Source organism: Pongo pygmaeus, chromosome 5 (genome assembly GCF_028885625.2).
Source record: "Pongo pygmaeus isolate AG05252 chromosome 5, NHGRI_mPonPyg2-v2.0_pri, whole genome shotgun sequence".
Classification (NCBI taxonomy): Eukaryota; Metazoa; Chordata; class Mammalia; order Primates; family Hominidae; genus Pongo; species Pongo pygmaeus.
In genome coordinates this window covers 167839972-167864512 of record NC_072378.2, presented here as the reverse complement: position 1 = coordinate 167864512, position 24541 = coordinate 167839972, and the positions used below count along the sequence as shown (strand labels likewise).

The 24541-nt window shown below is 46.7% G+C and overlaps 1 protein-coding gene across 2 annotated transcripts in view; it reads right to left on the bottom strand.

Annotated features, from left to right (window-relative positions):
* CCR6 (C-C motif chemokine receptor 6) overlaps positions 1–18244 on the bottom strand; it is a 28339-nt gene extending 10095 nt beyond the window's left edge. The window contains exons 1-2 of one of the 2 annotated variants that reach the window (XM_054493119.2): positions 17873–18244; positions 6366–6450 (exon numbers count right to left, since the gene is read on the bottom strand). The gene's annotated coding sequence lies outside the window, so the exon portion shown is untranslated. The remainder of the gene's footprint in view (positions 1–6365; positions 6451–17872) is intronic. The other variant, XM_054493118.2, reaches the window with a different exon arrangement.
* Between the last annotated feature and the right edge of the window lie 6297 nt (positions 18245–24541).

Below are 24541 nucleotides of genomic sequence, written 5' to 3'. Positions count from 1 at the left end.
GGTGCCTGTGAGGTGCAGGAGTACAGAGCTGACTCAAAGGAAGCTCAAAACCCATTTGCAGAGAGAAAGAAGATAAATGCCTCCGAATGAGGTACAGTGTTGGGTGTTGGTTCTCAGCAGGGTGTTGAGGGCATTACGAAGCAAGCGCAGGAGCATCTGGAATGGAAGTGGTGAGCCCTTGGGGGTCAGCGTGGGTTTGGTAACGCTCAGTCTTGTCACACTGATTTCCAAGCCTTGGTGGTCACAGTCACTAAATTGCAGATCAGGGAGGTGTTACACACACAGAACACTTACGATAAAATCTGAAACTTCTAAGCAATCAAGAAGAGGAACCATGATCCAGGTGCAAGTACAATTAGGTTGCTTGCTAGGTGTCTGGACAATTGGCTCTGTGATACCACTTTGCTGGCATGCTGGTACAAGGCCCTATTGACACTGCACTGATTTCGGCCTTCAGCTGTGTCCTGCCCATTGCTTCTATTGATGAGAGGGGCAAAAAGAGAGGAGGCAATTCATTAGGTCTGAAGATGTCAAGAAGCCTAAAAAGATAATTAATATATTGGATGACAGAATCAATGTACAAATATTCTGGACAGAATCAAGCAATGGGTAAATCTAATGTTGTAAAATTCAGTGGGGAAAATAGAAGCTTCTCCACGTAGATTTAAATAAGCAGGCCGGGTGCACTGGCTCACACCTGTAATCCCAGCACTTTGGGAGGCCAAGGCAGGCAGATCACTTGAGGTCAGGAGTTTGAGACCAGCATGGCCAACATGGTGAAACCTTGTCTCTACCAAAAATATTTAAAAATTAGCTGGGTGTGGTGGCGCACATCTGTAATCCCAGCTACTCGAGAGGCTGAAGCAAGAGAATCACTTGAACCTGGGAGACAGAGGTTGCAGAGAGCTGAGATTGTGCCACTGCACTCCAGCCCGGGCGACAGAGTAAGACTCCTTCTCAAAAATAAAAAATAAAAATACAAAAATAAATAAGCAACTACACAGATATAAAATGAAAGTGCAGCAGCAGCAAAAATCTTAAGAATTGTATTTTCTAGTAAGCTCACCAAGAGGCTGGTGAATCAGTACTATGTGGGTGCAGACATCCAGCCAGCTGGAAAGCCAGCCAGCTCTGCTCACCTCTGGGTACTCTCCACCCTGGTCACTAAGGCTTTCCAACCCAATAATGATACAGAGTATGGAGGCACCTGACACAGGGGACAGCACTTGTCAGCAGAATCATGGCCCCATGTCACACTTGTGGTTAGCAGAATCATGGCCCCCTGCCCAGGCCCTGACACAGGCACCAGAACCTGTGCATGTGTTGCCTTACACAGCAAAAGGGATTTTGCGTATGCAATGAAGTTAAAGATCTAAGGGCCTCGAGGTAAGCAGAGATCATGCTGGATTATCTAGTTGGACCCACTGCAATCACGAGTCCCTAGAGGTGAAGAGTCCTTCTCCCTGGAGAAGGGAGAAGAAAAGATTCAAAGGTGACAGACTCAATGTATTGTTGCTGGAGTTGCAGACAGAAGAGGGGGCCACAAGCCGAGGCATGTGGTTGCCCTGAGAAGCTAAAAAGGCCCTCTGCTGATAGCCAACGTGATCTCAGTCCTACAGTCACAAAGAACTGCACTCTGCCCATGACTGGATTGGGCGAGGACCAGATCTCCTTGTAAACATGCAGATAGTACTTACTAGTGGAAAGAAGCCTGGGAACCCCTATCTAAAAGCACAGAATAGCTGGGTGCTCACACCTGTCTAAAAGAGCAGAATAGCAATGGCTCACACCTGTAATCCCAGAACTTTGGGAGGCTGAAGTGGGTGGATCACTTGAGGCCAGGAGTTTGAGAACAGCCCAGCCAACATGGGATGCATCTCTCTGCCTAGTGTTTCTGTTATTGAATCATTAGTAAAGTTTGACGTTAGGTAAGATCTATAGATCCTATGGATGTCTGCTTTGAAGATTCAAATCCTTGCATTAACACAATCTCTGTATTATTCTAATACATACTTCAATTTAGGAGCTGTTGCTTCTTAGGGAATTCATGCATTCAGCATCTAAAAGTGAGTTCCAACAGATGCTCTGGATAGAAAGAAGGGAGGGAGACAGACAGGGGTGGGAAATGATTTCTCTGTGGCTAGTATATTAAGACATTAAAAGATGCTAACTACATCCTTCCCTAGTTTATTCCCATTAGAGCTTGTTTATCAATGGCCCTTCAGAGCCCTGCTGGAATAACTCACTATTTCCCAAAACTTCTCACTCACAGAACCTTTTCAGTTCCTGTTCTTTGGAAATACTTTGGGAAATTTCTGAGGCCAGGAGTTCCAAGCTGCAGCGTGTGACTATCGTGTCTGTGACTGGCCACGGCACTCCAGCCTGGGCAACATAGCAAGACCTCATCTCTTTAAAAAAGGTAGTTTATTTATATGATGATATAAATCATATAATCTGACTATATAATCTATATAATTATATATATGATTATATAAACCATATAATCAATAAGTTGACTGTATTAGTCCGTTCTCACACTGCTAGTAAAGACATACTTGAGACTGAGTAATTTATAAAGGAAAGAGGTTTAATTGACGCAGTTCAGCATGGCTGGGGAGGCCTCAGGAAACTGACAATCATGTCAGAAGGGGAAGCAAACACATCCTTCTTCACATGATGACAGGAAGGAGAAGAATGAGTGCCCAGCAAAGGGGGAAGCCCCTTGTAAAACCATCAGATCCCGTGAGAACTCACTCACTATCACGAGAACAGGATACCACCCCATGATTCAATTATCTCCACCTGGTCCCTCCCACCACACACGGGGATTATGGGAACTGCAATTCAAGATGAGTTTTGGATGGGGACACAGCCAAAGAATATCACTGACCTAGAGGACTCTTCATTCATTCATCAAAAGACAGGTCTGAGCAGCTCCTAGGGGCCAATCCCTGTTCGAGGCAACAGCAGAGGGAAGACAAGAAGATGGCTGCATGCACCCACCACCTGACTGCAGCAGCTCACAGGCCCCCCAGGGCTGGCATTGCCTGACCCAGGGAATGTGGCAAGGGGTGCCACCAAGGCAAACACATGAGGAATCTTTAGATAGTGTGCTGGTCCCCACACCAGCCTCTGACTTGAAGTGCCTCCATTCCCCTAGCAATTGCATGAAACAAAAGTTGTGCAGGCCACACATCTGATTGATTCTCTTCTCTTTGTGGACATATGTTAGACTTAGAAATAAACTTGTATTAAAAGATATTTTTAATGGCTTTTTCTTCCCTTACTTAGAGGCAAATAATGATAAGCTATACTTCAGTATGTATTTTGTATTTTAGGCTTGAAATCATATCAATAAACTACCTTTTTTTAGAGATGGGGTCTTGCTATGTTGCCCAGGCTATAGTGCAGTGGCCATTCACAGGCACAATAATAGCACACTGCAGCCTCGAACTCCTGGCCTCAAGCTATCCTACCATGTCAGCCTCTAGAGTAGCTGGGACTACAAACCACCACCCTACTCTTTTAAATGAAATGCAAATCTACCAGGATCTCATGAAGATTAAATATATGCACATGGTAAGTAATAACTTAGCCTCTGAATTTCCATTTTAACATTTCAAAGATCTTGTTATCACACATTTTTTAAAGTGTTACTTTAATAAAAACGTAATTCCAGAATAATATTTCTTACATAGCATTTAAAATGTTCCATTTTTTTGCAATTTTTATTGCAATAAAGTAATGTGGCTTCCTAGTACAACTTTTATTAGGTACAATATGCAATAGAGTATCTCAGAAAGTAATAATTAATTGGTTAATTCATTTAGAAATGAAAAGAACACCTAATTATACATTCTGCTAAAAAGCAGAACCAGAAGAAAGAGGGAGGGGCTGCCCCCACTATAGGATTTAAGGCTGTGTTCAGTTCTGCAAACACAGCCATACTCATCTCCCCCCAGCCTTCCACGGTGCCTCTACCTTAGAGAAAACCATGTTTTTGGACCTTGAGGGCATTGAGAGTCCTCTAATCACAGGCAAATGGCCCCAGAAGAGGTGGGTAGCCACAGCACACACTCTCAGGGAGATCAATACTGGCTGGCTCTGTGGTGGTAGCAAAGAGAGAAGGCCGGTGAGAGCTGTGGGGGGGCTCCCCAAGAGGAGCAGGAGTTGGGGGGACCAAGCAACAGACCGACTGCCATTTTCATCCCTTTGGCCAAGGACAGACTCTGCCCAAGACAATTCAATAGCGGGAAAACATTAGTAATAGTTATGAAAATATTACTGGTAATAAAAACTGTATTAACTTGTAATTTAAAAACATTTAATGACTAGCTTAACAGTGTGTTAAAATTAAGTTGTCAGACAGTTTTAAATTTGTGCTTACTTTCATAAATAGTATTGGTCCTGCAAAACAAGGAGCAAGAACTAAATAAGAGTATGTGTGTATGTGTGCATATGTGTGTGTATGTGTGTGTATGTGTGTATGCATATGCCTGCATACATACACCTGTTTGTATCATGTATGTGTATATGCACGCGTGTGCATGTGTGTATATAGATGTGCACATATGTGTATACATGTGTATGTGTGTATTTGCATGTGTGTGCATGGGTGTATATTGGCGCCTGCATGTATACATACATGTGTGTATGCATGCATGTGTGTGCAGTATGTGTATAACTGTGTGTGTGTACATATGGACATGTGTGTATGTATATATGCACGCATATGTGTATGTGTGTGTGTGTGTGTGCGCGCATATGCTGTAAATTAAGTTCTAGTTACCTGCTGGGCATTAGAATCACTGGTTTACAGCTGTTTATCTCTTTTAACCTCACAAAACCCTTTAAGGTAGACATACCCATTTTACAGATAGCGAGCCTGTAGCTCATCTAGGACTGTGAGTACTGGTGAGACTTCCATTATTGTCTCTTACTCGCCGTTCTAATTCACCTTGCCACCAGCAGGTCTTAGTGAAATGCCATAGAATTCCCACAAGATCTTAAATAATATATTTATTTTAAAACATCTTATTGATATCAGAGTTTCACATACTATAATGGTAGGTGTTCAATACATTTATGTTCTCTAAGTTTATTTGAATCATGGGCCCACCACATTTTATACTTTTTTAGATAAGCATCAGTGGAGCTGAAACTCTAGGCTGGCTTCCTTCTGCTTTTGAATGAGAGTGGCTACGGAGGAGACCAGGAGGTTTGATTTTTTTTTTTTTTGTTTTCCCCCGGTGATTTGTTTATTAAGCTTCTGTGGGTTGGTTTTTTTTTTTTTTTTTTTTTTTTCAGTTCCTTTAATTTCTTTGGAAGTTTGCTTTTATGTTTTCTGTTTTATTTGCAGAAATTACATCTTTAACCATTTAAAGAATAGCTTTAGTTATGGCCTTGCATTTTTGTTTTTCTTTATAAAGCTGATCTCTACAATATCTATGTCCTGCTGCTAAGTAGACTTTGGAGCTGATCTCCAGCTGGAGTGCAGTGGTGTGATCTCGGCTCACTGCAACCTCCGCCTCCCAAGTTCCGGTGATTCTCCTGCCTCAGCCTCCCGAGTAGCTGGGATTACAGGCACATGCCACAATGCCTGGCTAATTTCTGTATTTTTAGTAGAGACGGGATTTCACCATGTTGGCCAGGCTGGTCTCGAACTCCTGACCTCAGGTGATCCACCCAGCACCTCAGGTGATCCATCCAGCTCGGTCTCCCAAAGTGCTGGGATTACAGGTGTGAGCCACTGCACCTAGCCTGGCTCCCTTTCATATCATTGCGTATTATTTTCTGGTCATAAGATACTGCCTTCATAATCCCAGTGGCATTGGCAGCCCTCATGAGAGCTTTGCAACTGAGACTTGTTGAAATTTCCACCTTGCCAATTTCTCTTAACCCCCCTCACAAGCTCCTTCCTGCTCGATCTTAGGCTGTCCGGGATGCCCACTCATCAGCCTTCATTGCATAAATGACTTACTGCCTCCAAAATATTTCTTAGTTAATTTTTTTGTTTTCCAAAATCTTTTAGTGTATTTGATCAAATAAAGAATCACATTCCTCTCCAGACTGATGCCCTGAAGATATCTCCTGTACGAGGAGCAAGTACCCAGACCATCACCCAAGCTCCAGTTCAGGGAGTGAGTATGAAATCCCTTACTATACACTTAGAGGAAAAGTGGGCTTCCTAAAACCATCAAGTCAATGCTTTCAGGAGAGGAAGTCTGTGTCGTTAAGCATAAACATGGTCAACATGCCAGCATTCTGGAAGATTCATGAGTAAAAGAGTCCCGTTCCTGTCAGACTAGGGGATCAAAGAAGTTACATTTTTGAAAGAAAAGTCTCAGGGGCCTTGGCATGCTCACCTCAGGCAGTGCTCTGATCCACTCCCTTCAGCCTCACTCCGGGCCCCTCAGTCTGATGACTCCAGCTCACCGATGTGATGACCATCTGTCAATAAGATGCAGCTTCCAGTGGCCATTAAGAAAAAAGCTGTGAGCTACTAGAATTGCCCAAAAGCAAGTTCTGGATTGCCACTTCCTATTGAAAAGTAACGCCTATTTGCCCAAATGCAAATGGTTAACCACGTATATCCTGTAGGGTATTGAGTAATCGTAGGATCCCTGGAATCAAAGTCCAACCAATGGTAAAGTGGTAAGAAAAAGGGAGGCATTGTAGCTCCCCAGAGGAAGACAGCCTTTGCATGGTTTTCAATTTGCAGCTATGAGTTTGTACCCAAACTTTCATACTCCTTTACCTGGTTATCTCCTGGGAGCAAGGAGTCTCTGCAAGCCGACTGGGAAGATTTGGGAATGTTTGAAAGAGGCCGTGTGAGTTAAAGAGATGGGTTGGGAGCACTTTTGTGTGGAGTCAGTCAGTCCTGGCCCCACCCTGAAAGCTGTGCAGCCACAGAAGGGCCACTGAGCCCCGGCAAGCCTCGGTTTCCTCTTTCAGAAGAAAGACCATGACAGCTCTAACCTCAGAGGGTTCCAAGAAATAGCCATGCCCATCCACGGAAGCCAAGGAGCAGTGCCTGAAGGAGAGGTGGTTCTCCATGCATGTCAGCTATTATTACAAGACACTTTGAGAGCAACAGAGGAGCCCCTCAATCAAAAGCGGGCACCTAATCTTCATGTGGCACAGAGACATAATCTCTGGGTGACAGTGGGGGTCACTGCCCTGTCATTAGACATATCAAGGAAAGCAGCTGACGACAAGTCACTCAGAAATTTATTTTCAGATGCAAGTGATTACAAAATAGAAAAGAACCCTAGAATCATAAGGTTGTTCGCACCTGGGTTGCTGTGAACCACATCTCAGGAAATAACAAAAGTTTTACAGACAAGAGGTTCGTGATCAATTCTCAGCCAGCCTGATGGACTCACACTTTCTCCACCTCCCAGTGCACTGTCCCTCCCTACCCCAGGCTGCCCACGAGGCTCCACTGCCTGCTGCCCAGCTCTGCTCTGTCTTGACCACACCTCACCTGGGTCTCTCCATCCTGCAGAGCCCTGAGCTCCACGTCCCCAAGCCTGAGCGAGCCTGAGAAGCTGGAGCGCACCCCTTATCATCTCTCTGGGAAACCAGCTGGACACAGCAGGACCTGTGTCCTGCTCAACCCCACTGGCCATTTTCCTGGACTTGTCCAGGGTCCACTCCAAAGACCCTGCTGGCCCCAGTGGCTCCTCCTTACTGGATAAAAGAAGGGCCTTTTCTGTTTGAAGCGCTTGCAGACCTATGGTCATGGGGTCCTCTTGCTGCCATCATTCCTTTCCCTGCCTTACAACAGTCCTTCCAAACAAAGCCTCTCCTGACTAAGTCCTGGCTGTTTTCCTCTAACAGAGCTCACAACTTCCTTCACTCTGCATGACCTGTCCCTCCTCCATCTGAGAGAAGCCCTGGGGCGCTGCTCCCCAATAGTTCACCCTAACCCGAAACCTGCTGATTAGTGGATGGCGAACAAAGCAAGACCCTTCCCTCTGCTCTTCCGACCCCTCCCCTGCTACCTCAGCTCCATCCCCTCCTCCTCATTTCTACCATGGGCCCTGAGGCTTCTGCTTCCTGTAGAAGGGCTGCCCATGGGAGGAAGAAACAGGCCGCCAGGTAACACACCCCTCGTGCATTCTCAGGTGCCCTCTAACACTGCCCTTGGATGGTCTTGCTTAGCGTGAAGGTAAGAAAGTAAGCCCTTTTATAGATGATTAGCCCTGGCAATGCCTGCCTGGAAAGAAAAGAAAGAAAATGAAAAGCAGATTGGACTTTGCTGGGGACCAAAAATGAACATTAATTAAGCAGAAATGTAATGTGTTGAACAAAACCGCGTTATGTGGCCATGCACATGCTGAGGGACCCAGGAGGCCCAATGACACCCCCTTCCTTGCAGAACAAAGAGATTCACAGCCACTGTGGGGGCCCCTTCAGTTAGACTGCGCAGAGGCAGGGATCTGGAGGTCTCCAAGAGCGGCCTCCTCCCTGCGACACCCTCCCTGCCCCAGAGGGGAAGGTAGTGGATGGAGATTGAGACCCTGCTGCTGACTGGCTCCCAGCCTGGGCTGGTTGCCTTTACTTCGAGAGCTGAGGCGGAAGCTCCACATGGCACTGATCTCTGCAATGCTTCTCATGTCCTTTGCCCCATATTCCTTCCGTAGTTCCAAGTCAAATCCAAATTATATGTCACCCTGAGAAAGCTGAGACCCATTTGGTTTTTATCTCTCTAAAAATGCCCCTATATTCAAGAATCTCTTAGATCTCACTCTTATTGAAACTTCCTCAAATTTAAAATCACACTGTTCATTTGCATAGACACTGTGAGGTGCATAAAAGGCGAGGAATGTGGCTTACAGTCACATGTTTCATAACAATAATTTTCCAGGCAGAAAATTCCACAGTAACATCAGAAGTTCATTCCTAAGAAAAGCCAGGGACAGTTTGGTAAATTCAGATAACAGTCATAAGGATTTGCTTTAAAACTCACATTGAGGCATTTCTGGGAAAGCCATCTGCCTCTGGCTACAATCCTACAGAGGACACCGTGTACGGCTCAGAACGGGTCACCATGACCGTTTCTCCTCGTGATTGCCTTTAATTCACAAACAGGCTCTGCACACACTGGAGGCCACAGCACACACACTGGAGGCCACGGCACACACACTGGAGGCCACAACACACACACTGGAGGCCACGGCACACACACTGGAGGCCACAACACACACACTGGAGGCCACGGCACACACACTGGAGGCCACGGTACACACACACTGGAGGCCACAGCACTCACACCCTGGAGGCCACAACACACACACTGGAGGCCACGGCACACACACTGGAGGCCACGGCATGCACACTGGAGGCCATGGCACACACACACTGGAGGCCACAGCACACCACTTGGTGGACATTGGTCATGTAGGTGTCAGTCATCTTTTGAAATTATCAGCAAAGTTGAAAAGATAGTAAATGCTTTGTTAACCCCTAAAGTAACACTCTGTATAAACTTTGAGGAAGTCAATGTGGTGAGCTGGTTGGGAATTCTTGCTGAGATACCAGGCAGCAGCAGTGCACCACCTGTTGGTCACATGGGGGGAGCCCCCCAGCCCAATCGAGCCTTTGGATGACATGGCTCCCACCCACTCTCTGATGGTACCTGCAGTGGAGGCCCCAACTGAGAAGCACTCAGCTGAGCCCAGTTGATCCCCAGGGCCACGAGAGATTGTAAATAAATCACTGTTAAAGCCACCATGACTCAAGGTGGTAGATAACTGGGGCAGTTTTCTACTCTCATTGTGCGCACAAAACTTCTGAAGTAATGAACATGTTTTTAAAAGACAAAACAAATTAAAATAAAAGCGTCATTTGTTTGTTTTTTAAAAACCCTCCCCAGGAAAGCCTAGAGTTAGCACAGGTGCTGGGAGTGGAGGGACAGGAAGAAGAAACCTACAACAGTGACAGCTGGCAGGCAGCCACAGGCTCACATACATTGCAAAAACATAGACTACCAAGCCCAGCAGTGCTTGGATCTGTGTCATGTGGTTTGGATCTATATCTTTTTCTTCATAAAAAAGTAAAAAAAGGCTACTTAACAAATTACGTCAGCAAATTCTCTAGTAGGGACAAAAACACATTTTATAGGAGGAAGTACAAGCTGTGCCGACACCTTGAATTTTGGAGTTTACAAAGATGTCAAATGGTGTATCCTTCAATGCTCACTGTATATGCTAATACATTTGGGCCTGGGGAGTCACTGTGTGTTATTCCACCCCATAAAGTAGCTGGCCTGAAAATTACTCTCCCAAATAGCCAGGAGAACACCTGTTATAAATTATTTTTCAGATACAAATCATTTTTTCAGATAGTTACTATGTACAGCACACAAGCTACAGAAATAGTTAAAAGTATGGCATCTACTTCCCACCTTTTGGGAACTCATGCAGTTGGAAAGTTGAGGCCTAAATACATAACATTACAAGCAACATGTGATGTGCAGAGAGCCTGAGTGTGATGGATCAGTGAAGAAATGCCACTGGGAGTGTCCAGTTCACAGGAGGGAGCACACAGGAGCCCCTCCAGCTCCAGCCTCCTGGACCTCAGGCTCTTTGTGAAAGGCTGGGACTCAGCCAGGAAGGCGACTCAGATCTGACCAGGTAGGCAGGGGGAGGAAGGCAATTCGGGGACAAACAGCTGAGCCTGGGTAGGGAGGCAGAAAGGCACCGAGGTGGAAAGCAGTAAGGATGGGTGGGGGCACCAGCCCTCAGTGGGGAGCTGGGGAGGGTGGCTACAGGACTGGAACGCTGGTGGCAATGCAAAGACATAGATGTCTGTGGGCCATGGAGGGATGGGGAGCGAGTTTACAGTAGGGAGAAGAGCAGGGCACAGGGCAGGTGCACCCTCCTCCTGGCGGCAGCCCTGCCTGATGTCACAGAGTAGGGAAGGGAGCCGGGACCACGGGTGTCCAGCATGTGGGGCTGACCCTCACCATTTCACCCATTCAGTTTCATTAATCCTCACTACAGGCCCAGGGGCCCAGGAGTTGTCACAGTCCTCCTCAAGAGACAGATGAGAAAACTGAAACTCAGAGGAAAAACGTGACTTCCTCAAGTTCATACACCAATAAGTTGAAGAGCCAATCTCAAAGCCATGTCATCTGATCCAAAAGTTCATACCTTTCTGGGATACATGTGAAGAGAAAATGATTTGGGGAGATGTTTTGGAAAATATCAGTAAGGAACAAGCAAAAGGGGAATCAAGATGATGCCAAATTTTACATCGGGACAGAAATAGGGAAATTAAACTGAAAGCTTACTTTTTATTTACTAATTTATTTCTACATGGAAGAACAGTCATAGGAACTGGTCTAAGAGGGAAGAAAATGGATGTCATTTGAAGTACCTGGAATGTGAAGAGATTGATGTCTCGTGTAACTGAAAATTCTTGGAGATTCTTGACATGACTTTAGACTCATGTCGAGAATCGAAAGTCACTTTTCAAGTTAACCTCTAAATGTCTGTCTCCTAATCAATACATAAGGAGTTTAGATTTGTAAATGATTCATGCGAAGATCGAAGACAAAGTTCATGCCTCACACAGCATTAGGTGCACAGGGACAGCTTTGTAATTATGATTATTGTTGTGGTGGTGGAGGTGGGGGTGGAAGTTACCACTATTGAGTCATAAAGAAGGGGCTTAGCAAGAGATGCAGGAACAGTCTTGCATGGAGAGGTTGTAATTAAACTCAGAGACACAGATGGAACTGCTGGGATGTTGGGCTCATGTTTACAAAGCAGAAGGACAGATTGAAGTTGGAAAAGTGACACTTCAGAAGTGGCCAGAGGATAGGTCCTAAAATATTAGTACAGTGTCTTTAAAGAAGAAAAAAAAAAAAAGAAAAAAAAAAACCAGAAAAGTGCTTACAGGAAACCTGCAGAGTGAAGAATTTGAGCACTGAAAAGTGACCTGTGCGTTTCGTTACTACTGTTCTCAGTGCTCTTTGAGACAAAATTTCTTTAAGAATGTCCAAGTGAAAGCTTAACTAAAGGGTTTAAGAAGGAAGAATACATCGAGGAAATAGAGACCACAAGGGTGGAAAACATTTAAGGACTGACAGGGAGACTCAAAAAAGGAAATAGAGTTATGGTAAGCAGCAAACACAGAAGAAAGGTTATTTCATTAACTGTGAAAACAAGCAGGTAACACCTTCCATTTCCCTCAACCCAGATCCCTCGAACACTCTTCTGACGTAAGATGCAGCTGTGCTGGGCAGAGATGCAGGAACTGTGGTGGGCAGAAATGTAGGGACAGTGTGAGGAGGGATGCGGGGACGATGGTAGGGAGAGATGTGGGGACAGTGGTGGGGAGGGATGCGGGGACTGTGGTGGGGAGGGATGCGGGGACTGTGGTGGGGAGGGATGCGGCGACAGTGGTGGGGAGGGATGCGGGGACTGTGGTGGGGAGGGATGCGGGGACTGTGGTGGGGAGGGATGCGGGGACTGATGGGGAGGGATAAAGAGGCTGTGGTGGTCGGAGATGCAGCAGTATTCTTGGACACTTTCCATCTAAGCACCCTGAACTCTGGTTTTCTAAGAAGGCTTTGTGCTCAGCCGTCAGGAACAGCGCAGAAGTGGAGAGGAATCAGTGACAGATGATGGACAGCCCTCCGGCCACAGGAGGACGACAGGAGTCACCCTCCACCCACCGCGGGAGGGGAGGGAACCCTCACCCACGGGACCGGTCAGCATCTCCTGCAGCATTATCTTACTGGCTCTTCCTGTTGGACTCCCAGGATTAAGGGGCAAACCCTCCCAGTTTTCCAGAGACTTCCCGGAAAGTAGAAACGTCTGTGCTAAAATCAGGACAGTGCTGCCACAGCAGGAAGGCCAGCCACTCTGGGCCTAACGGATGTGCAGGCGTCCGGGATTGGGAGGCGGTCGCCTTTCTCCTCTGCAATGGTTAGGGTACCCCTGGGTGCCTCTCTGCTAGGGGGTGGCATAGGCGGGAAGCCCGGACACCTGAGAAAGCAAGAGGGCCGCTGGAAATGAGGGGCGGGGTGCAGCGGGAGGCCGAGGGGGCGGCTGCCGTCAGTATGTGAAGGGCGCCTGCAGGGAGAAAGAGCAGCTCTACTCTCAGTTGAAGCAAAAGGAAAACTTTGGCCAAAAGCCATGCAGCTGGGAGGAGGCGGCTTGGGCTGGGAGGAGGGAGGAGGTGGGAGGAGGCGGCTTGGGCTGGGAGGAGGGAGGAGGTGGGAGGAGGCGGCTTGGGCTGGGAGGAGTGAGGAGGTGGGAGGAGGCGGCTTGGGCTGGGAGGAGGGAGGAGGTGGGAGGAGGCGGCTTGGGCTGGGAGGAGGGAGGAGGTGGGAGGAGGCGGCTTGGGCTGGGAGGAGGGAGGAGGGAGGACACGTTTCCCCGCAGGGATCTGCCGCGCCGTGGGCTGAGAGGAGGGCCTCAGAGACAGGCCCAGCTGCCTCCTGTGCTGGAAATGGTGTCAAGCCAGAAAGGTCAATTTGATCTAAAACAGAAAGCGTCGGGGGTGCTGGAGAGAGAGAATTCCCAAGGGGCAGCGAGGGCGGGGAGGCCACTGTGAAAGACTCCAGAGGCTCTGGAGAGTTCGGGAAGGAGACAGAGGCATAAGAAAGTGCTGTTTCTGGCTCCAGCACAACCTCTGGAATGTTCTCCAGAGACAGAGCCAGGAGTTTGGCATTCTCTCTCGTGATCTCTTCTGGCAGTTGGACCCTGGAGCTTTTCAGGAAAGGAGACAGAACAACAACGCCCATCCACGCCTGCTGGTGTGCTTCCTCCTGGTGGCAGCTACGGCTTCAGAAATGAATTCCACGTAACCAGTAGTCATTCGCTTTATAACGTCTGCGGATCTTTGAACTAGGAGGAAAATGGGGAGCTTTCCATAGCATCCCCTTTGAAAAATCTTCTTTGAGGTCTCAAATTTGAACTTCCAACCCTGACCATGACATTTTAGATACAGCCTCAGTTTTGCAAAATTTTAGCAAAAAAAGTGAGAAACTGACACAAGTATGAGAAGAGACATGAAAATCATAATGGTGTTTGTATAAGGAGGTAGAAATATAAGAAATGTAATTATTAAAAATTTCTCTTTGTGCTTTCATCTAATAACAAAATAAGTTGGTTGCATAATGAAACAGAATTTCTAAGAAAAGCAAAAGGACTAATTATAGTGACTGTTATGGATATCACTAATTTTCACTGCTGGAAAAATAACACCTTCTAAAGGTTTCCAGATAAACTATTGTGTGAGTGCTGCCATAGTCACAATTTCTTTCTGTGTTAGTTTCCAGAACAGTGGACAATACTATTTTGCTTCAAGTCAGATACAGAAAATGGGAAAAACACACTAGGTTTGTGGACAAGACACCCTGCTTAAACACCAGGAATGTGGAAAAAGAGGTATTGTTGAACCAACAAGATTTTTATGATTAATGAAATAGCTCTCAGCAGCTCTAAAACCGACTTGCAGCGGAATCAGGTGTCCTCTGACTTACTTAAAAATCTCGCAATCGTATTCACAAAGGCATGATTGACTGCCGGAAAGGACAGGTCCGCTCACAGAATGAGGACCACAGAAAGCCTCCCTCGCCGTTCTGCAACATCTAGAGGGCGCTGGGCGCTGGGTTCTGGCTGGCACACTCTCTGACCCACCAGCCAACTGCGGGGTGGACCAGTGAGACTCCCACCCAGCGTCGGAGGAGTGGGCAGCACAGCCTCCGTTAGCCCGCCGCTGTCTTGGCGATGTATGCGGGAGGAGACAGATTCTTTACAGAACCTGAAAAGACTCATTCTGACAAAAAGACCAAAGGAAAATGACTGATTTTATTATGTAGTCATTTAATTACACTCACAAGGCTGATTTACTAAAACATCTGTTTGTCTACCAGAAAGAAACCTGAAAGCCACATTCTTTTTAGGTTGGGGGTCTCCTATCAAATGATCTTGCCATTGGATAATCACACAGATTTATGTGTCTAAAGCCTCCTCCTTTAGATCTGTGAAGACATCCTCACCTCAGGTCCTCACTGGATGCAGAGCTAAGGACGGGGCCTCCCCTGGGATTTACAGCGCTGCTCGGTGACCCAGATTCAGAGTGCTAATTTCCATTTCTGTCTGCTGGGAACAGCCCCACTGACTTATAAACTGCTACAGAAATGAAAAAGGGTGACGTGTGCTCGGTGACATCAGAGCCACAGGCTGGTTACAGCAGCCGTCACAGCAGGCCTCAGCTAGGGGGCTCTGCATAGAGAAGGGGGCCCTGCTCATCTCCGTGCCAGGGTTTGAAATTTAAGCCACTCAATGGCAGTAAACCCTCCGAAGTATGAAGTGATGCCTCTGGACTGGGGTTTCCTATGCCTGGAGGAAGGGTTTCCAAGTGCACTGTGCTTATGAATTGGCTCTCCTTGGGGTTCAAATGTAGGTTCTGGCTGGATAGACCAGGGCTGGGTCCTGCGGTCCTGTGATTCTGAACTCCTCTTGAGGTCTACCACTGCTCAGAAGACCACCTGGGAGCAGGAGGGAGCTAGACCGTCTCAGCTAAGTCACGTGATTTATAACCCATCAAACCACCATCTTCACCAGCCCCTAGGATTTCAGGCAGCTCATGCGGCAGGAGGTGGGGACAGCACAGGGAGGATGACGTCCTCATGACATGAGCCCGATCAAGGGAAGGTGAGGAGGGAGAGACAGAAGCTGCCGGAGAGACCTCCTACACCCAGCTCTAGGTCATGCGCTGGCTGCCGAAGGGCCCTGCTTTGCATCTTGATCCTGTCTGCTGCAATGCGGTTGTCAGAGCCCAGAGCCGTGTCTGTCACAGTTGTGTGACCTGGCCCTTACCCTGGTCATGGCTGGCCAGTCCACCCCACCCTGCCCTAACAACCTCTGCTCATAAGATCTCATGTCTATTTTATCCTGCAACCTCTTCCTTGCCCTGTCCTTTCTCCTTTCTTTGTTCCATTTTCCCTTTCTTCATCTATCCATCTTCTCATTCTACCCCGTAAAATAGGAGTGCTTTAAAAAGTAAAGAGGAATGCATATCTTGCCTAGATGCCCCGTCCTCTCTGACACAGTCATCTGAATGCTGAAGGATGCGCTGGATATTTACTGTATTTTACTCAGCAACACAGCAATGTCCAACCAACATTTTGGTCTTGGGGAAGCCTATTCCCAATTAACTTTCAACTAATCATTTTAAACATTTAAAACTTGGGATCTGATGGGTGAAAATATTGCGAAGACATGTGATGAGATTTCTGGCCGTCTCCAGGGGAGCTGGGCATTGTCCAACCCTGCCTGGGCCCCATTTGTGGAGCCGCTGGGGACGTGTGCTTTCTCATCTGCAGCAGCACACCAAATTCCACACTGAGATCCTTCCAATACTTGGAACTGCAGTATCTGCTTCCGCATTAAATGGGCCCATGTGAGGTCTACTGAGTTGCCCTCTCTGTGTTTTGGGGTTCTTCCAGCCCACCTCTTGACTGCACCTGGCCGTCTGCCATTCCTCATCACTTCCAGTGTGCCTGACTCCAGCAGGTCACATTCCCACTGAATGTGCCACTTCCAATAAGCTCTGGGCTGGGAAACCAAACAGCTCCCCTTATCAGAACTGTGCCTAAAATAAGAGCCAGTGTATCTGAATGTGCACCTGAGGGTCTCCCCTGGGAGAAAAACACACCAAGTTTGGGTACAGGCTTTGTGGTATCTATTTTGGTGCAGAGTCTCTTTGGGTTCATTTCCTCTTTCTCAGGCTGCCTTAGAGGTTGATATTATTAGATAAGAGAGCTCCAGGTAAGTCAGGCCTTAGAGGGTTCAGATGTTTAATTAGAGAAGACATAATGCAAAATTAAAGCAAGTGCCTCTAAGATTGTCCTACAAATGGAATCGCAATATTGTTAAATGCCATAAATACATTCACTCACAACACAGTGAAACTGATTGTCACTGGTTTATCACTTTCACTTGGGAGACAACGCTATCACTAGAACTCCTTCTGATGCATTGCAGCATCAAGAATTCTCTTGAAGCAGACCCATCAGTGTATCCAGGGACACACGTTCCAGACACAACTGTGCATTCCACGGAGCTGGCTCTGGGCTTCTCTGTGTCTCCCCCACCTCACCCCATCCCGCTGTGGCTCTTTCCTCCCTCTGGGCCTGTCCTTCTCACCTGTGACGCCGCCTGCTGCCCTTGTTCATCCCAACCTCCCTGCACAAAGCCAGCCCCTCCACCGAGCCTGGTTCATGTTAGATCCACCAGCACCCCCTGTTCTGCAGCAGCCACAGCCCCCAGGGTGAGAAGTTTGGGAGACATGTTCCATTTTGGTTTGTGGGATCTGCATTTCTTCCTTACAGTTATGGCTCATAGAGATGACTGCTCTTTCAAAGGTGGTTGTGGTCTATTAGAGCGTTTCCAATGTCCCTATACTTCTTTCTCGAGTGCTAGTCAAAAGCGACTTGCAGATGGTATGGAATGTCTTTGTGAGATAGAAAGAACACAGACTAGGAGCAGAAAAATCTGCCTCCCAACCCTCCATGGCCATCTTCTGGCTGTGTGACTTCACCCCCCTAACTCTTTAAAATAGCCCCACACCTACCTGCCAGGATTGTCTTCAGAATTACATAAAATAACACGTACCAAAGTCTCTAGAATAGAACATGTCACATAATAGACTCAACAAAGGTCAGCATCTCTTCTTTCTTTTTGGCATGACTAAAGTAGCCTAAATAAATAAGTATTCGCAATGCATGACTTGATAACATAAACTTTTGTAATATTCTGTTACCTCCAAAGCATAAAACAATTATTGAGACAAAAGAAATACAATATTTTCTAAGTTCCAAGACAAAAAAAAAAAAAAACCTTACCAATAAAGAAGGAGCTGTCTGTTCCACAAACCAGCAGCCACAGTTTTTTCTCTTAAATGTCAGACTTTGAAAAGGTTGAGATTTCTGTTCACCAGCATATACACGTGGGCCCTCTCTTACTGATGACCACAGAGTCCTGGGGACCTTCCTGTGCTCCCAGCCCAGCTCTCCTCTCCGGCCACACTGCTGCCTCCTTCACCCATACACTGGGTGGTGTGCTGGGCTGCCCTCCTTACCACAAGTTTTATTCCTCAGCACACACTTCAGATCACAGAAAGGAGACAAATAAGGTGGAGGAAGGAAGATGGGTTGATGTAACTAGGTCACTTGGTAATTTCAATTTCAGATGTAAATTTTTCTTTGTTTCAGAATTATTGATCTGTGGAATATTTCTTGATTCTTCTTGGAAATTACAAATTAATTCAAATGATTGTAAAGTTCTCTGAAAGGCTCTACATATTTCTTAAGAGAATAAAAAAAACCTGAAAATACCATATGACATATCCTTTATGAGTAAAGACACAGTGAATAGAGAATCAGTATCTCACCAATATCCCACTGCAGGTCAGTGGCAGCCATAAAAGAAGGCATACCCCAAGCGTAAAGGAGAAATTCCACCCTCAAAATACTCATGTTGTTTTGTTAGCCGTTTTCTACAATCTGTGGCCACATGTCACAACATGACCAATTTGAGGACGCAGAAACCCCTGAGTTTCCATACCCCCAAGGCAACTGTCAGCCCTCAGTATAAGAACAACCTCGTAATTTGAGGGGAAATCTAGGTTACCTTCTCCACCTAGGTCTATAATAAACAAGCTACAAATCCCCTAAGGAAAGTCCAAAATTGTTGCTTAATAGGAAACGCCAACGGCTTCTGCAGGGACAGAAGTGAGAGTCTACAACTCTAGTTCATCCACCCCTCTCCTTCCTTTTTCAAATGATTATAAATAGCATTGTTAAATGTTAATTAATGTATGTGTAATACAATTTAGAAAGTACTTTTCATGTTTATTATTTCATTTAATCCTGACAAACAATTTTGGGAAAATGGACATTGTGACCTTCATTTTGTAGGTGGAAAGAAACCAGCACAAAACACGTTGAGTAACTTCTCAAGAATGTATGAGCCAGGAGTAGTGAATTCAGAAAATAAGCCCTAGGTCTTCCACGTCCTCTTTGTACCACACGGCAGTTCAGCAATTCCTCCAGTAAACACTTCCTGATGCCCACCACGTGCTGGGCACTGCTCCAGGCACAAGGGATACGGCAGTGACTAAAACAAGTAAAAGTCTTGGCCTCCTGGGGTTTCCATTCTAGTCATGGAACACAGGTAACAACCAAAAAAAAAAAATGAATGAAAAGATACGTAGTATGGAAGTTGGCCAATACTATGGAGAAAAGTCAAGCAGGGAAGTGGGTGGGGATTGTTGAGGCAGTTGCAATTTCAATGAGGGTGAACAGGGGAGGTTTCACTAAAAATGTGGCATTTAAGTAGAGCCCCAGAAGAGGGCAAGGAGTGAGCCACGTGTGTACCTGGAGGAAAAGCACTTTGGGTGAAGTCCTCGATGCAGAATTTGCCTGACATGTTCAAAGCAATGAAGGAGCTCAGTGAGGGTGAGGTGAGCCAGGGAGGGATGACAGCTGCAATCAGAGGCGAGGGGCCGGTCGCAGGGCCTCACAGTCCACCGCCGTGACTTTACCTCCTCCAGGGGAGACTGGATGTTACTAGGACTTCGGAGTGACATTATCTGACTTCCATTCTAAGATCACTTTGGCAGCAGTGTTGGAAATGGATTCAAGGGATTTCAGGCAGAATTAAGAAGACCACCCGGGTAAGATATGAGGGGAATATTTTGGAAACAAAGTCAACAGGATTTACTGGCAGACTGGATGTGAGATTTGACAAAAAGACAAGCGCAGAGGATGGGTCCAGGTGTCTGGCCTGTGCAGTGAAAGCTGCTCATTCAATGCGATGGGAATATGAGGAGGAGGTGGGTCTGGGGTGGGAGGGAGTGTTCACAGGAAGCCGGTTAGGAAATTGAGACATTAAAGCAGCCACTAGAACATCCCGGTGCATATTCACAAGAGCCAAGACATGGAACCAACCGACGTGTGCATCGGCAGAGGAATGGGTAAGGAAAATGTGCTGTCTATACCCGTGGAATGCTACCCAGTCAGAAAGCAGAAGGGACTCCTGGCATGCTCCGCAGGATGGGTGGAACTGGAGGATGTTACGCTAAGTTAAGCCAGGGAGAGAAAGTTAAACACCTCATGTTCTCACTCATGTGTGGAAGCTAAAAAACAGTGGATCTCATAGAAGCAAAAAGTAGAACAGAGGATGCTAGAGGCTGGGAAGGGGAGAGGGAAGAGGATAGGGAGGGTTTTGTGAAAGGACACAAGATCACAGCTAGACAGGAGGAATAAGTCCTCATGTTCCATGCCACTGCAGGATGACCAGAGTTTATATCATATCACTGCAAATGGCTAGAAGGAGGATATTGAACTTTCCCAACACGAAGAAATGATAAATGTTTGAGGTGATGGATATGCCAATTACCCTCCTCTAATCACTGTACATTACACTTATTGAAACATCACTATGTACACCATAAATATGTACAATTATTATTTGTCGATTAAAAATAAAGACTAGGCCGGGCACGGTGTGGCTCATGCCTGTAATCCCAGCACTTTGGGAGGCCGAGGCGGGCAGATCAGGAGGTCAGGAGATCGAGACCATCCAGGCCAACATGGTGAAACCCCAGCTCTACTAAAAATAAAAAAATTAGCCGGGGGTGGCGGCATGAGCCTATAGTCCCAGCTACTCAGGAGGCTGAGGCAGGAGAATTGCTTGAACCTGGGAGGTGGGGACTGCAGTGAGCCGAGATTGCGCCACTGCACTCCAGCCTGGGTGACAGAGTGAGACTCTGTGTCAAAAAATGAATTAATAAAAAAATAAAGAATAAAAAAATATTCCAGTGCAGATATCTGGTGTTCTCAGTGAGAAATGGAGTTGAGGGTGGAGCTCAGGCAGGAGGTGTGCACTGAGGAGCCACCAGCTAGGTCACCAAGGCAGCGAGAGCAGACGGCCGAGAGGAGCAGGCGCCTCCAGATGAAGAGAATGTCCAGCTATGTCAATGCTGCTGACCACAAGCAGCACAAAACTGAAAATTGACCACTGTATGTAGCAACTTGGAGATCATTGTGGTCTCGGAGTAAGATCAAGCTGCGGAGCCCCCACCCGGCAGCCCTCGAGGACTTGGAGACCCCCAAAGTGGGCACATCTGGGCCCCGCTCCACCTGGCACACACCTGGCAACCAGATGAGCTTCTCATGCCACGTGGGGTCACGCTCAATGGCGTGGAGTGGTGTGGGAGGATACCTGGCTGGGAGAGGGATAAACACAGGAGAGAATGCAAACATTTATTCCAGGGAGGCTGGGTGAAGAGAAACAGACATGGGTCTCAGCTGGAGATGACACTGGAGCAAAACATATTTTGTTTAAGATTGGGTCATATTGGTTAAGAATGACCCCATAAAGAGGAAAATGCTGACTGTGAAGGAAAGAGAAGGGAGAAGTGTCTGTCGAGTAGACAAAGGGGCAGGCACTCAGTGTACCCCCTGGAGAAGGGGCTGTGTCAGGGACAGAGCTGGTCTCCCTGGTGACAGGTGAGGAGGCGGAGCCCGGGGGCACAGAGGCCGGGAGACAGGTGGGTGCGTTGGTACGCGGCCATGGGGCTCTCTTCTGATTGCTCCTATCTTCTTAGGGAAATAGGAAACCAAGGCATCCACTGAGAGGGAAGATGGAAAAAGAGGCATCCTAGTTTTAAGAAAAAAGGAAAAGGAATAAATTAGCCATCCAGGAAGAGGGAGAAGCAAGGGGCTAGAGAATTCTAACTGCCCAGTCAGCAGCCATAAACTTAATATGAAGCAGTCGCCACGATGTTCTCGTCTCTTTTCAGACACATTAAGTTATGTAGGTGCAGTAGCTGAGTAGGAGGAGAGGTGAATTCAACAAGGGCTGTGGTTTAGCCAACTGAGTAAGACAGAGAAGGGGCTGGGGACTGTGGGCGGGGCGATACATGTATTGCATTGCCTTCTAACCCTCCAAAGATTACTCGGTCCCCAGAACATTCTAGCGGTGGCCCAGTGACAGATTAGTTAAAAGGCAGCAGGATGCGCCCCATCGGATTTCAGATGTGGGGTTTATCCAATCCAGGGCATTGTCTCTAACTTGGTTCCAAGGACTATGTCAGGACGGGATGTCATCGTCCTTGGTGTCAACTACAAATGTAAGAATACTATTCATCAAAACCCTTGCTTCCTTTAAAAATCGATGGTGGTTTTTAACACCATGATTTATTTAAATTTTCCATTATGTTTGTTAATTTTGCCCCTGCCACTTCTCAGGAAAATTAATTATGAAATTTTATTAGGCTGGTGCAAACATAATTGAGTTTTTTGCTATTAAAAGTAATGGCAAAAACAGCAATTACATCTGCACCAACCTAATACTATCATCTATGAATGCAGCACTTCATTCCTTTTAACCCCCACTTACTTTACTCACACACCAAGTCCATTCTAATACTCTGATATTTAGTCAGCAAGCCCACACTCAGTGTAGTCAGAGACCAGATAATAACCAGTGCTGCCAGTCTCTCTTTACTGAGTACTATATTTGTGGAAAAGCGAAAATGGTAAGCAAAAACTAAGAAGTTTCTTGGGTATCCTTGGGTGGTACAATAAATAAGGGAAGTAATTGTGGGCTTATCTGTTCCTTATTGATAAGGATTATCTGCTAATGGATGCTTTTGAATCTGCTAATGTAGGCCCGCAGGTCAATCTAGGCTGGAGTTGGGGAGATATTACTGGCATAGTATAATAACAGGAATTTAGAGGTAGAAATTTCTCATATTTAGTTTCAGGTTGTCCTGGCCTTTGCTACAACATAGCCAGCCCTCCACCATCCCCACACATTAAGTAAAAGGCTATTGCATGATTTAGACATACGCTAGAGGGGCTTTAGAGGAGTGAATTTCATAATCAGGCACCCCAAGTGGAAAGAGAAGTGTGGCTTAGGGGCCAAGAGTGATGCTAGAAACTGGGGAACAGCAGCACACAAGCAGCAAACACCAGGTATCAGATATCCCCAACTCCAAGCTCCACACTAATGCGTGAGACCTGATTTCTCTAGAAATGTGTCTTTCCATGCTCCACATCCCAGTGAGAGCTTCTGAAGCTCTCCCAGTAAGTGTGAAGTTGGAGGGAGGTGTTCAGCTCTTCTCCTTATACTGGCTCACTGGCCTTTTTACCAACTGGGGTAATTTAGTCATCTGTGTCCACGGAAAGGAAGAGTGCTAATCAAGGGGCAGCCTCTCAGACATCACACTGGGCACTACAGTGAAGCTTTCATTGCTGAGAAAACAGGATTAGAAAGTTGTGTTGTTTTGAAAAGACACACATGGGTCAGAGGGTGGGAAATAAATCCTCTAGCCTCAAAGGGGCCTGTGTTCTTGGAGTTGTTCCTGCAGATCCAGGCATCTAGAATTGAAATTCCTTACTATTAAGGAGAAGGCTGAACTCTGTTAAGGCTTCTTTGGATTTTTTTTAATTTTTAATTTTTTTTACAGACAGAGTCTCACCATATTGTCCAGGTGGGTCTTGAACTCCTGAACTCAAGTGATACTTCTGGGATTTTAAGTGTGAGCCACTGCACCCAGCCCTTCTTTGGATTTTTAAGCAACATATTTGATTATCTTATTCAAACCATTTACTGGATGACTTGAAAAGATGCCAGCTTTCTGTGGGTCTGAGGACAAGATAAGAATTCCCAGAGTGGCCCAGGCTAGATAACCCTACTCCCAGGCTCTGACAACCAGAGGTGCTGTGAGCCCCAAGTGGCTTCTGTGGATCAGGATCCCTAGAATGAGGCTATGGGGCACTAGAGGGAAACATCAAAAGGAGACTAAGGAGGCCCCATTTGGGAAACCACAGAGCAGGTCCCTGGATCTGGGGGTCAAGCTCTTGTTGGAATTTATAGCCTGTCCACTGAAGACCAAACATGCGTGAGCCTGAGTTGCTGATCATGCACAGCGCGCCCAAGGTATTGCATGACCCATGTGCTCCTAAAGTCGGGCGCGCTTAACTCCACTTCATCATCAACTAAGTAGCACATTCAGGCCTGGACCTGAGCAGGCCTGGAAGCATCGGTTGCATACACAATTTGCTCACATTTCCAGCATGTTTAGCTCTATCTCAACCCAAGCCCATGGTTCCATGGGCATTTTCTGTGCAAATTGATGAGGGTGAGAAGACTTGGCCTCATAGAGTTCCCAGTGCACTGTGCTGGCCCAAGCTGGAAGTGGACATGCAGCCCAGTTCAGACCATTCTAAGGCACAATAGAGGAGAAAGAGCACCTCGGGGAAGATGAGCACATGTGATGGTTGGCCTGCCAGGGCCTCCCGTGAGAACCTCAGTTTATACCTGCTCAGGGTCAGTGGCTTCACCAGAGAGATGCTCAGGATGGTTGGAGAAGGGTGTGTGTGGATGGACTGCTGCTCTTCAAATGGGTCCAACACAAAAAAAACCATCCCATGCAATGCCCTCCAGGAGAGGCCCACTACGGAATCACTGGAACAGCAGGCTCTGCTCCGACCGTGCCAGCT